This window comes from Hippopotamus amphibius, chromosome 2 (assembly GCF_030028045.1).
Source record: "Hippopotamus amphibius kiboko isolate mHipAmp2 chromosome 2, mHipAmp2.hap2, whole genome shotgun sequence".
NCBI lineage: Eukaryota > Metazoa > Chordata > Mammalia > Artiodactyla > Hippopotamidae > Hippopotamus > Hippopotamus amphibius.
The window spans coordinates 71,835,816-71,850,128 of NC_080187.1; the positions used below are offsets into that span (position 1 = coordinate 71,835,816).

Genomic DNA, 14,313 nt, shown 5'->3' on the forward strand with positions numbered 1-14,313 from the left:
CTCTATAAAAGATGGATATACAATTATCTTTTAAGGAAACACTTAGGGGTTAAGTGAGGTCTTTGACCTTGAGGACCACTGAAGGTTGGGTACAAAGTGGGGGGGCAGGTCCTGTTCTTCACCAGACAGTAATGGTCCTAGATCTTTCTACTTCCCCAACTATGCAATTACCAGAATGAAAAAAAAAAAAAATCTCTTCCAAGGGGAAGGAAGACAGTTCTTTTCTAGTCCATATTCTTCTTGCTTGTCAGAACTCTAACATCCCATGTGTACTAGTTTGTTAGGACTGCTCTAGGACAGTACCATAGACTGGGTGACTTAAACAACAAAACTCTATTTTCTCATAGTTCAAGCAGATAAAAGTCCAAGATCAAGGTGCTGGCAGCATTGTTGCTTTTGTTTTTTTCTTTCTTTTTTTTTTCTGAGGCTTCTCTCCTTGGCTTACAGATGCCTACCTTCTCCCTTTATCTTCATATGGTCTTTCTTCTCTCAGTAATGTCCTTATGTGGACCTCATTCAACCTTAATTACCTCAAAAGACCTTATCTCCAGAATATGGGGATATGTGTATAAAAACAGATGATTGAACTTGGTGTACCCCCCCAAAAAAATAATAAATAAATTAAAAAAAAAATAAAGACCTTATCTCTAAATACAGTTGCATTCTGTAGAACTACTAGGGGTTAGGACTTTAGCATATGAATTTGAGGGGGACATAATTCAGCCTGAAACACCATCCTAGAAATTTAGTCTTCCCTTATAAGTTATATTCATATTTATATATCTTGGATTCCTCTCTTAAAGCATACAGCTTTCAATATTCCCAGCTCTAAATACTTTGTTTAAACTTTTGTTTGTTTGTTTTTGGCTGCACTTTGTGGCATGCAGCGTCTCAGTATCCTGACCAGGGATTGAACCTACACCCCCTGCAGTGGAAGCTCAGAGTCTTAACCACTGGATGGCCAGGGAAGTCCCTGTTTAAACATTTTTTAAATCATAAAAGACCTGAGTATTAAAGGCAATCTGAAAATACAGAAGTGAAAATGAGAAAATGTTAGCTATAATCCCAGCATCTAAACATGGCCCATATTAATATTCTTTTGATGTATTTTTAAAGCCTTTCCTATGCGTAGTGTTCTTACATAGTTACGTTCACTCAGCAGATTTGGTTTTGGCTTTTTATACCTAGCAGTACATAGCCAGCATTTCCCCACGTCCTGGCATGTTCTTTGTAAATGTTATTTATAAAGGCTGCATAGCGTGGGATCTAGTAAGAATGCCATAATTTACTTAACCATTCCTCTACAGTCTGACATGTAAGATGCTTCCAATTTTCTGCTGTTATAAATAAAGCTGTGCAAAATGTTCTTTTCAGCATAACAATTTTGCCATATTTAAAATTATTTCCTTAGGGCAGAGTACCAGAAATGCTTTGGATGAAAGAGTTTTAATATATTATAACTTTTTGCTTTCCAAAATGTTTATGCCAACATATATTTCTATTAGGCAAATAAGAGAGTGCCTCTTTTGAGAAATACCGATTAGCATTGGGTAACGTCATCACAGCAAAATGCATATTATGCTGTAACTTTCAACTTAAAAAGTTGAACTTAAAAACTTAAAAAGTTGAACTTTCAACTTAAAAAGTTGTGAGGCAAACATTTGCCCCTATGTTTGTTTGTTTGTTTGTTTTTTATGAGTCCAACTCCCCTATGTTTGTTGATCGCCTCTATTCCCTCTTTTAGGAATTGTTGATATGCTTTGTCCACTTATCGACAGAAATTTCAGGGTTCTCAACTTATACGAGCTTTTTTTAATGGTAAAAATATTATAGATTCAAAAATTTGTTCCCCCATCTATTGTTTATCTTTTAATTTTTTTAATGTTACATTAAAAAGGTTTCTATTTAAGAGTTGTTTTATCTGTTGATTACTTCGTTTCTGCCTCTCCATGGCTTGAAGATTTATTTCTATTTCCTTCAAGATTTTGTATTTAAAAAAAATGACAATTTTTGTTCACTAAACCAGACTGGATTTTTGACTAAACCAAGCTGAGCGGCAACCTGGTTTAGTGGAAAGAGCAGGCTTTGAAGTCAAAGTTTAGAGTACTGGGTCTGCTATTTAAGGTGTTCTTTCCTCTCTGTTCTGTAAAATCTGAATACCTACTTTGAATATTTGCAATTGGGATAAAATAAGATGCCGGACAGAAAATAAATGTTTACATCACTATCTCTAAACCATTTTGGTACAGAGGGTGCTCTAAATCTTTCCCCTAGATTGGTAACAAATCGTCTCACTACTTACTTTTTTAAAAAAATATTTACTTATTTATTTGCACGGGGTCTCAGTTGCAGCACTTGGAATCTTCATTGCCATATGAGAACTCTTAGTTGTGGCATGTGGGATCTAGTTTCCTGACCAGTGATCGAATCTGGGCCCCCTGCATTGGGATCGTGAAGTCTTAGCCACTGGACCACTAGGGAAGTCCCATATCACTACTTACTTTTTTTAAAAATGTATGTATTTATTTATTTATTTATTGCATTTATTTTTTTATTGGCTGTGTTGGGTCTTCATTGCTGCACATGGGTTTTCTCTAGTTGCTGTGAGGGGCGTTACTCTTTGTTGTGGTGCGTGGGCACCTCATTGCGGTGGCTTCTCTTGTTGCAGAGCATGGGCTCTAAGCGCGTGGGCTTCAGCAGTTGTGGCACATGGACTCAGTAGCTGTGGTTCACGGACTCTAGAGCACAGGCTTAATAGTTGTGGCTCACGGGCTTAGTTGTTCCTCAGCATGTGGGATCTTCCCGGGCCAGGGGTCGAACGTGTGTCCCCTGCACTGGCAGGCAAATTCTTAACCATTGCACCACCAGGGAAGTCCCTCACTACTTACTTTTAAGGATTCTGCTTTTTTTTTTAATTAATTAATTTATTTTATTGGCTGTGTTGGGTCTCCTTTTTTTTTTTTTTTTTTTTTTTTTTTTTGCTGTGCGCAGGCTTTCTTTTAGTTGCGGTGAGTGGGGGCTACTCTTCGCTGTGGTGCACGGGCTCCTCATTGCCGTGGCTTCTCTTGTTGTGGAGCAGGGGCTCTAGGCATGTGGGCTTCAGTAGTTGCAGCACATGGCCTCAATAGTTGTGGCTCACGGGCTCTAAAGCGCAGGCTCAATAGTTGTGGTGCATGGGCTTAGTTGCTCTGCGGCATGTGGGATCTTCCTGGAGCAGGGATTGAACCCATGTCCCCTGCATTGGCGGGTGGATTCTCAACCACTGTGCCACCTAGGAAGCCTCCCTCACTACTTACTTTTTTTTTTTATTTATTTTATTCGCTGCGTTGGGTCTTCATTGCTGCACACGGGCTTTCTCTAGTTGCTGTGAGTGGGGGCTACTCTTCATTGTGGTGCGCAGGCTCCTCATTGTAGTGGCTTCTCTTGTTGTGGAGCACAGGCCCTAGGTGCGTGGGCTTCAATGGTTGTGGCACATGGGCTCAGTAGTTGTGGCTCACGGGCTCTAGAGCACGGGCTCAATAGTTGTGGCGCACGGGCTTAGTTGCTCCGCGGCATGTGGAATCCTCCCAGGGCAGGGTTCGAACCTGTGTCCCCTGCACTGGCAGGCGGATTCTTTACCACTGCGCCACCTAGGAAGTCCTCTCACTACTTACTTTTAACTACTGTCTGCAAAGACAGAATCTGTCTCTTAAAAATGGACAGCAAGCATGCTCCTTTCACAGTGGTGGCTGTTTGTAAAGTCTAGCTTAGACTGATTAATTAACTTTTTTCTGTCCCTCTGGGTCTTTTTATGAAGGTTTTTCCAGCTACCTTAATGCTAGGAAGAGTATGTACTGAAACTGGAATATCTCAGTTTGCCCCAATATTTTAGGCATAACAACTCTGAGAGTATGGAAAGAGAGTTATGATAAACTAGTTTATTATGCCAAATTAGTGTCTGTCTCTTCTACTTTAGCCTGGACTCTGGTCAGTACAGATGATACATGACATTCTATATTGAGGTCCATGCATTTTTCAGCCACTAAAGGCAACTATGTTTTGAACGAAAGAAAAAACTAACCTGGCAGAAAATTAACAATTGGATCTTAGTACTAGCTAATATTTGTTAAGCAGTTACAAAGTGCCAGACAATGTTCCGAGTATCTGCTTGCATTAATTCATTTTCAACAGGCAGATCTAGATGAATTCTTGGGTCAGGAAATCAGTTTAGTGGGTTGTGACCAGCCTTTTTTAAAAACTTATTTTGAAATAATTTTAGACTTAAAGAAGAGATGCAGGGACTTCCTAGGTGGCACAGTGGTTAAGAATCTGCCTGCCAATGCAGGGGACATGGGTTCAATCCCAGCTCCAGGAAGATCCCACATGCTGTGGAGCAACTAAGCCCATGTGCCACAACTATTGAGCCCATGTGCTGCAACTACTGAAGCCCTCGCCCCTAGAGCCCATGCCCCACAACAAGAGAAGCAGCCACTGCAATGAGGAGCCTGCACACCACAATGAAGACCCAATGCAGCCAATAAATAATTTATTTTAAAAAAAAAGGAAAAGAAAGAAGAGAGGTAAAAATAGAAAAGAAAGTTTCTGTATACCTTTCATCTAACTTCCCTGAATGTTAACATTTTATGTAATCCTGTCAAGAAATGAACAAAACCTTTAACTAAGCTACAGACTTTATTCAGATGTCCCCACTTCTTCCATTAACTTTCCTTTTCTATCCCAGAATCCAGACCAGGATCCCACATTGCATTTAGTTGTCATTAGTCTCTTCTGACCTGTATACATTACTCAGTTTTTCCTTGTTGTTCATAACTTTGACCCATTTGTATAGTACTGGTCAGGTACTTTAATGTCCCTCAGTTTGGGTTTGTCTGCTATTTTCTTACGATTATACTCAGGTGATGGATTTATGGGAAGAATGCCACAGAGGTGACGTGCCCTTCACATTGCCTCATATCAGGGTGTACATATCAACATGACTTTAAAAAAAATTTTTTTTTAATTAAAATTTTATTTTTAATTTTAATTTTTCTATTTTTATTTCTGTTTTTTCAACATGACATCTTACTGTGCTGGTAACCTTGGCCACTTAGTTAAGGTGGTGTCTGTCAAGTCTCTACACTGTAAAATTATTATTTTTCCCATTCCATTCTTTGTTAGACATGAATTATTAAGTCCAGCCTACATTCAAGGGGGAGGGGAATTAAACTCCACCTCCTGAAGGGACAAGTATCAGAGAACTTAAAGCACCACAGTAATTCAAAAATATTTTGAGGGATAGACTTTGAGACTATGCAAAGATCTAATTTTTCCTTATTTTATTATTCATTGGTATGACAATGATTACTGTGGTATTTCTAAAGGTGATTTTTTTATTTCTCTCATTCCTTCCATGGCTTTTTTTTTTTTTTAATATTTATTTATTTATTTGGCTGTGCCACGTCTTAGTTGCGGCATGTGGGATCTAGTTTCCTTACCAGGGATCAAATCTGGGCCTCCTGCACTGGGATGGCAGAGTCTTAGCCACTGGACCACAAGGGAAGTCCCATGTTTATTAACTGGAATTCTTCTGTAAGGAAGAGTTGTTCCTTCTCCCTAATTACTCATCTATTTATTTATATTAGTATTGACCCTTGGATATTTATTTTATTCCTTGAGTTACAAATACTATCGTTATTTATTTTGTTGCTCAAATTGTTCCAGTTTTGGTCATTGGATACTCTTTCTACTTTTTAAAAACAGAAATGGAATAGAATATCAGTTAAATGTGCCATGATTTTGTAAAATGTTAACCTTAAGGGATGCTAGACAAGGGTTATGAAACTCTCAGAGTACATAATTATATGCATAGGTATTGTTTTGTAAAACTTGTTTCAGTTTTATACATGTGTGTGTGTATTTCTTCTTATAGGTTGCAATCAAAAAGGATTGAACCCTGCCCCCGACCCCCAAAACCAACACTATAGTTGAACTCTTTTAATCCTCCAGACAATTCTCTGAGGTAGTTATTGTTATCCCCATTTTGCAGATGAGAAAACTAGGGCAGGATGAGGTTAAGTAACTTTTGAAGGTCACATATGTAGGTTCTTCTAGAGCAGGGGTTGGCAAACTTCTGCGTAAAAGGCCAGACCATAAATATTTAGGCTTTCTGGATCATGTGGTTTCTGTTGCAAATATTCAATTCTGCTATTGTAGCATGAAAGCTGCCATAGACAATACATAAATGAGTAAACGTGGCTGAGCTCCATTAGAACCTAATGGACACTGAAATTTGAATTTAACATAAGTTTTGTGTCATGAAATATTATTATTATTTTTAATCCATTAAAAAATGTAAGAACTATTCTTAGCTACTACATTGTAGAAAACAGAAGGTGGGGAACTTCCCTGCTGGTCCAGTAGTTTAGAATCTGTCTTGCAATGCTGGGGATGCAGGTTGTATCTAGCCACAGCTAGAGAGCCCGAGTGTGGCAACTAGAGAGAAGTGCGCTCGACCCAATGAAGATTCTGCGTGCCACAACTAAGACCCAACACAGCAAAAAAATAAATAAAACAAACAAAAAAGCCAGGAGGTGGGTTGGATTTGGCACACAAGCTGTAGTTTGCTGACCCTTGTTCTGAAATCCAGGTCTTCCTGGATTCCTCTAGAGCCCATGCCTTTACCACTGACTAGAGCTGTAAAATAAGTACTGGTGAAACCAAAGTTCTTCCTGGTAATAACAGCTCCTTACAATTCTTAAGGTCCAATTATTTTCTGATGACTTTCATAGGCAGTATCTTGTATGAACCTGACAATGCCTTATAAAGTAAGAAGAATTAAGCTCCTTTATATAGATGAAGAAACAAGTTTAGAAAGAACAGGTTATTAATTAGTAGAGTTAGGAAGGAACTGGACTTTCAGAGAAATGAGACACAACAGTGTTATCAGGAAGTCTTTTTGGCTATTCCACACAGGTCTCACACAGACTCATTCACACATTAACTGTTTACTACTTTCAAAAGTCAGCATGCCCACACAGCTCAGCTGTCTCTGGGCATAGAAATTTGCAATATACTGATAGTGTATTGCAAATTGTCATTGTCTGTACTAATTTTCAGCCAAACAAAACAAAACGGTCCTCTGGTTAATAACACATTCACACCTCTGCAGAAAAAATCTTTTATGAGAAGCCAAATTTTAATCAGAAGATTATTGGTGACATGGAAATTTCGGGGTATCTTTATGACTAATAGGCCTGGAGCACCCATCTCTATCTGCCAAATGCAGAGATCTGCCAAAGGGACGAAAATGTTCCATGTGCTGGTCAGGTCACCCTTCTCCCTTCATGGTGTATATTTTTGCTTAAGGTTTTTTTTTGTTTTGTTCTTGAAGGTTCTATACAGACCATTCTTTCTGAGTTACATTCTTCATGCAGGGTATAATACATTTGATTATGACCATTTATTTTATTGTAAGTGAATAGACTGGAAGTGTGGTTAGATTTATGTAGATTGTGAAAATTCTTTGGAGTTTATATGCCTTGATTCTACCTTCCTAAATGTCAGCCACCTATTACTGATTTTCTCTGAGATGGGCCTCATTTAAGAATGACTGATTTCACTCACCTACCTCATGTACAGACTTAAAAATTAAAAACCCAGGCTTCTGAGAATTTCTCCAGTGTATTTTCCATCATATTAAAATGTTCTCACTTCAGTCCACCGAAGAGCACTTAAACAAACAAACACTAGTGAAAGGGATGGTGATGTTCTTTGCAGTTACAGGCTGTGAAATTAGTTTCAGAGTCAATGTCTCAGTCAGGCTGGGTAGAAAAGGGAGGTAGTGATAATCCCTTAGGAGAGATTATTTTGAGAGGATAGTTCTGTTGCATCCCGGTGGTAATAACTATATTCAGTGAGGTTTTGGGACTTTGATGCCCTTTTTTTCACCCCCTGATCCTAGGTCTTAGGTAGGACTTCTTCCTTCATAAATGAGAATTTAGTGAAAGCACCCAATGCAGTATGCTGGAATAGAAAGACAGATGTTTTCAAATATATTAACAAGAGGAAATTGAGGCCTGGAGAGGTAACATAGCTTGTAGAAGCTAACACATGGTCTTCCCTCTTTCCTTTCCTTCCTTCCAATATTTATTTATTTATTTTGGCTGCACCAGGTCTTAGTTATGGCACACAATCTTCAGTTGCGGCATCTGGACTCTTTAGTTGCAGCATGCATGTGGGATCTAGTTCCCTCACCAGGGATAGAACCCAGGCCCCATGCATTAGGAGCCCGGAGTCTTACACACTGGACCACCAGGGAAGTCCTTAGTCTCTCTTTTCTTAAAGAAAATTAATCTTTTTTTTTTTAAATTTATTTTACTTATTTTTTGGCTGTGTTGGGTCCTTGTTGTTGTGCACAGGCTTTTTCTAGTTGTGGTGAGCAGGTGCTACTCCTTGTTGTGATCCGCAGCCTTCTCACTGTGGTGGCTTCTCTCGTTGCAGAGCACAGGCTCCAGGTGTACGGGCCTCAGCAGTTGCAGCACGAAGGCCCAGTAGTTGCAGCACTTGGGCTCAGCTGCTTCGGGGCATGTGGGATCCTCCTGCACCAGGGATCGAACCCGAGTTCCCTGCATTGGCCAGTGGACTCTTAACCACTGTGCAACCAGGGAAGTCCCTAAAGTTAATCTTTAATTAAAACACCATGTAGGACTTCCTAGGTGGCACAATGGTTAAGAATCCATCTGCCAATGCAGGGGACTCAGGTTCCAGCCCTGTCCCCGGGAAGATACCACATGCCGCATAGCAACTAAGCCCGTGTGCCACAACTACTGAATCTGCACTCTAGAGCCTGTGAGCCACAACAATTGAGCCCGTGTGCCACAACTACTGAAGCCGGCGTGCCTAGAGGCTGCACTCTGCAACAAGAGAAACCACTGCAACGAGGAGCCTGTGCACCACAATGAAGGGTAGCCCCCGCTCTCTGCAACTAGAGAAAGCCCATGTGCCGCAATGAAGACCCAAAGCAGCCAATATATATATAAATAAATAAATTAATAAAAAAATAAAACACCATGTAGAAATTTAAAACATTATAGATTATAGTCCCTTTCGACTAACACCCTCAATCACAAACCCTCTTTCCCACTTCTCAGAGACAGCTGTTATCAGTTTTGTACACACCCTTTTGGAAGTGTATTCTTGTGCTCTTTTCATTGTTTTTGCCTCTCAAGGGTGATTTTCATCTTTGACTCTTCCCACAGGAATACAAAAAGGAGGAAGGCTGAGTTGACCAGACACAATCCTAGCTCTCTGTCAAAAGAAAGATAAGATATATCTACACATGAATGGTTATGATAATGAGTTCTATTTGTTAAAGACACTGTCTGAGCATTCTTTGATCAATTCAGATGAATAACAAAGGCTTTCCTTGAACTGAGCAGGACATTAAGGTTTCAAGTGTTTTTCATCAAGTAATTTAATCTACAACTAGTCTACTATTGTAACTAGCAAGCTAGTAATTAGCATAGTGCCCTACACAAAGATCACTATCTGCTAACTCCCTTCTCACCTTTACTTCGACCTATTGTGCCCAAAACGTACACACAAGGTGTGAAAATAATTACTAATAGTTATTGAGGGTTTATTCTGTGCCAAACTGGTATTTCACATAATCTCATGTAATTTCACAAACAGGTTAAGTGATGTTACCACAAAGGAAAGCATGAACTGAGATAAGGGCTGCGGGACTCAAAGTCCGAGTGTCTAACCAGCCTGATACTGCCTTTGAGGATCAAATAGGCCAGCAGATGAGAAAATACTTTAAACTCTAAAATACTATGCTACAATTATAAACCATTATCTTCTTTATGCTTAATTCCTGGAGTTAAAACAGCTGAAGTGATTTTGAGGGGCGAGTTATTATTCATTGTTTGAAGATAGAAAACCTGGTTTGGGTCTCTTCAGCCAGGAAACTGAACCCTTTTCTCTACGCTTAAAGCTGGGACAATCCCTGCCTCAATGAGTTGATGTTATGACTTAATAAAAGTGGTTGTATAAACGACCGACAACGAGTGGGCTTTCAATAAATGTTAGTCTTTTCAGGCAGAAGGGGCTTGGGAATGCAGATTTCGAGCCCACATTCAACAGGTCCGAAGTTGCGAGGCCCTCCTGCCCCGTGGAAGCGCTCTTTGAAGCCAGCAGGGCGCAGCGGCTACCTTTTGCTAGCCGTTGGCGTTTTCCCGCGCAGGGGGGCGGGACGGAGCGCGGGCCCGGGAACGTGGTTAGCGGAACCCCACCCCCCCGCCGGGACTACATCTCCCAGTAGAAACCACGCTCAGCCACCTGGCAGGCAGCGTCTGCTGTTCTTAGTGTCAGATCCTGGCCCTGTCCACTTTCCGTCTCGGCCTTCCCTCGGTCCGGAGTCACAGGCACACCATCTACGAATCCGGAAGGGAAAAGATGTGGTGGAGGGCGCCTTTGCTGTGCAGCAGGTTGGGAGTCGTAGCGGCCTCGCACAGCGTATGGGAAGCTAGGGTTGTCTTGAGTGGTTGGACCATATCACGTGATGAAGGGAAGGCGGCCGCAGGGGAGCGACCTGTGGTGCCTTGTGAGGTCATCACAGAGCGACAACGAGCTGCTCTTGTGGGCGTGCTGGAGGCGGTGGGTAGTACGTCCCTGATAACTCCGAGTAGGAGAAATTCCGTAAACTCGCCCTTGCTGACTCCATCCGTGTGCCTCCCCCTACCTCGGAGGTGTTGGTCTCGCCCGCTGGGCGTGGGGGGCGGCTACAGGAAGAGACGCGCTCTGTGGGCGGGCTGATGAGCTGCGCGGAGGGCTACGTACGTGTAGTGGCTCCTCCTTCGCCCGTGACGCGGGAGTCACGTGACGGCCCGGGCCGCCTCTGCCGCCGCCGCCGCTTTGTAAGAGGCACATTGGCAGGTAACGAGCGGCGGCGGTGGCGGCGGGTCCCGAGTCCGGCGAGAGCGGCAGCGGTAATTGGCACTCTCTCTCTCCTTCCGCATTCCAGGTCCCTGAGCGCCGCAGCTTGCGCTTGGCAGTCCTGGGTCCAGCTCTTTTTTCCTCCAAAGCCCTTCATACTGTCCCGGCGCCCACCGTGAGATCGGGCCGAGCGTGCCTCGCCGGCTTCATGCGCCCTCAGTTTGCCCAGGCCTGGGTGCTGTCCTTCCTCTCCCCTGCGGGTTGTCGTGTGCTCCTTCCTGCCTTCCCAGATCCTTGTCGGCCCGGCCCCACCCAGCCCCAGGGGGCGCCTCCCCTCCCCCCTTCGGGTTTCTGCCCTGGAGGGTGTGGTTTTCTCTTCCACTGTGGTCCTTCCCTGCCTGTCCTCCCGAGCTCCCGCGCCACGCAGTCGCTGACCACCTTTCCGCTTTCACGCCTGTCGCTAGTTCTGGGACTGAACATCTCAGAGCCCAACTTGTGCGCTCTCTAGGCTTTCCCGGCTACCCGGAGGCATAGTTCAGTTCTACTTCTCACTCTGGAAGGCTTTGGTGTCAGACACTTGGGACTCAGTTTTCCTCCTCGGACCTAGTTTCTGTGGTCTGGCTGTGGCACAGTTGTTCTCTAGTGTAGGTTTGAGAGGGGCGTTGAAAACTAAAGCGCTCTCTTTTATAATATTCCAAATGTTATTCTTTCAGTGGTGCATTGCATCTCAGTTTTCTTTGCCGCTGAATCACTTTCCCACTCAGCTTTCGCACCTTTTCCCCTGGGTTTTTTTTTATCTAATTAGTTGTCCAGGCGTCTCAGGTGCCATCGTTAGTCTCACTACTCTGGCCTCTTATCCTTGTTCTTTCTAGGAGTTGATTCCATCATCATTCCTGTTATTTCCTGTTTGCCATAATCCTGTAGCTTACTTCCACCTCTGTTGGATATTGTTTCTACTTGTATCCAAGGTGTCTCTACCGGTATTTAGGCTTACTGTCTTCTGCCTTTGTGTGCCCTAACAGCTGAGAGCTTTTAAAGGTCTCCATAAGGTATCCAAAGGTCATCTTTTATTTGAAGGGCATGTAATTCACTGGGTGCACCCGGGTATTGTATATTTTCTCTTCGATTATGATAGTAATTTTTAAGCCAAGGGGTATGTCAGTAGTTAGTGTGTTCCTCAGTTTTCACGATGAATTGTACATTCATAATTTTTAGTGTCAGTTTGTCTCATAAAAGTCGAAGGAAGGTGGACGTAATACCTAAGCTCTCCTATATCCTAGGGATTGGATGACTCTTGGGGGGGTGGTTGCGTCAGGAAAGGGAATAAATTCCACTCTCTGGAGATGTAGGGTCTTCCAGTGCACCGGCATCTCTTACCTACCTGCAGAGCCCCTTGGTTAGTGCTGTTGCTGTGGAGTCTTCACTTATCATTAAGCAGAAGTGATTAGTTTCCCCACACTACTGTTCTGCTTGCTTCCAGTGTGTTCCTCCTGATTTTTCCTCCTTAAGGCTAGTTCACGTGTATGGTGAGATTTTCCCCCCACCTGCTTGTTCACAGCTCTGATTTTCTCCGTCCACTTCCATGTGTTTCTGACCTTCGATAATTAAGAAAACGATTGAGAGAAGGGAGATTTTTGTTATGATTGAAATATGACTGGAAGTGGTGGCATGGGAATGAGGCTATGGGAAAAGGTTGTGGTAATTGCTCCTCCTGCCTGTTTCCTGCTGCTCTGGTTTCCTCTGGCCCTCTTTCTTTAAATGTGGGCTGGACCAGCAGTAGTCACATGGAGCTGCCTTTAGAACCAGGCTGGAACAACAATAACACCTCTGCTTCCCTTTCCTGGTAACTGGTGCAGCCTGTGCAGTGCTCACCAGGAGTGTCTCTTGGTATTAGCTGGAGTGACTTTTATTGTTCTGTGAGAATTGGTAGGAGAACATGGAGGAGAATGGGTTTATTTCAGTATTGTGTTTTGATGGGAACTGGTTGCTGTCTCCACTCCCTTGAGTATAAACGACACATTGGGAGTATAAACCAGTCTTGAAGGTTTGAAGTGGTCTGAAGTGAAGCCTTTACTTTTTAATTTTTTTAAGTTTATTTTTTATTTTTGGCTGAGTTGAGTCTTTGTGGCTGCGCGTGGGCTTTCTCTAGTTGCAGTGAGCAGGGGCTTCTCATTGCTGTGGCTTCTCTTGTTGCGGTGCACAGGCTCCAGGTGCACGGACTTAAGTAGTTGCGCCGCATGGGCTCAGTAGTTGTGGCACATGGGCTTAGTTGCACTGTGGTGTGTGGGATCTTTCCAGACCAGGGCTTGAACCTGTGTCCCCTGCGTTAGCAGTCCAGCCTTTACTTTTGAAGTGTTGATTCCCCAGTCCTTTTTTTTTATTAATGACAACTCACTGTTAAGATTTTGTTGTTATTGTTATATGACACTTTTGGAGCGGGGTGTAAGTGTATTATAAAGGATTAATGCCTGATCAAAAGAAGTGGTCTGCATGAATTAACAGGTTGTGAAGTTCCTTTGCTTTTAAACAAATCTATGTTATTTTATTTCTCCTTGTGAGGCAGCGTGTAAGTCAGCAATTATCAGCTCTTAGTTGTTAATTTGAGTATATGGGGTGTCCTTTAAAAGCTAAGTAGTATGGCACTGGTTGTGTTGGTTGGTGAGATGTGGAGCTCTGATAGAGCTGCTTCTCTGCCTACCTACCTCTCTTTGCCTTACTTCAAGTCATCTCCATTCTCCTTTTAGGGGAAAAAAAAGAGAAATGGCTCAGTAGTTGTGGCACACAGGCTTAGTTGCTCTGCGGCATGTGGGATCTTCCCTAACCAGGGCTCAAACCCTTGTCCTGTGTATTGGCAGGCAGATTCTTAACCACTGTGCCACCATGGAAGTCCCAGTGCTCTACTTTTAAAGGTTGTTAGGAATGTGTTACTTGTTTTTCTTCATTTGAAACTCTAAAAATAATAGAATGTATACTTGATTAGGTCAAAAATTTTATTATACTATTTTCAAGGATTTGTAGAGAATTTCATTTGGATTTAGACCTGTTGCTGTAACTTTGTTTCTTGTGTTATTAACTTTTTAAGTAAGATGTCACATGGGAACTTACTCATTTTAGAGTTATGCTGTACAAACACAATAATACTTTATTAATTTATTTGGCTGTGTTGCGGCCTGTGGGATTTTAGGTCCCCAAGCGGGGATTGAACGCATGCCTTCTGCAGTAGAGGCACAAACTCCTAACCACTGGACTGCCAGGGAATTCCCCCAATAATACTTTAGTGCTTTACTATTTACTCAAAAATTTTTACGTCTTAATCTTTTCATCAGATCAGTCCTAGATATACCTACCTATGGAGACTTTTGGAAGCTCAGAGTTGCTTCTTACTATTAATGTCTTTCT

General features: G+C 42.4%; 1 protein-coding gene across 1 annotated transcript in view; it reads left to right on the plus strand.

The window, feature by feature from the left end:
• The first annotated feature begins 10,948 nt into the window (after positions 1-10,948).
• Positions 10,949-14,313, plus strand: part of UBAP2 (ubiquitin associated protein 2) — a 113,600-nt gene continuing 110,235 nt past the window's right edge. The window contains exon 1 of the mRNA XM_057724148.1: positions 10,949-10,967. The gene's annotated coding sequence lies outside the window, so the exon portion shown is untranslated. The remainder of the gene's footprint in view (positions 10,968-14,313) is intronic.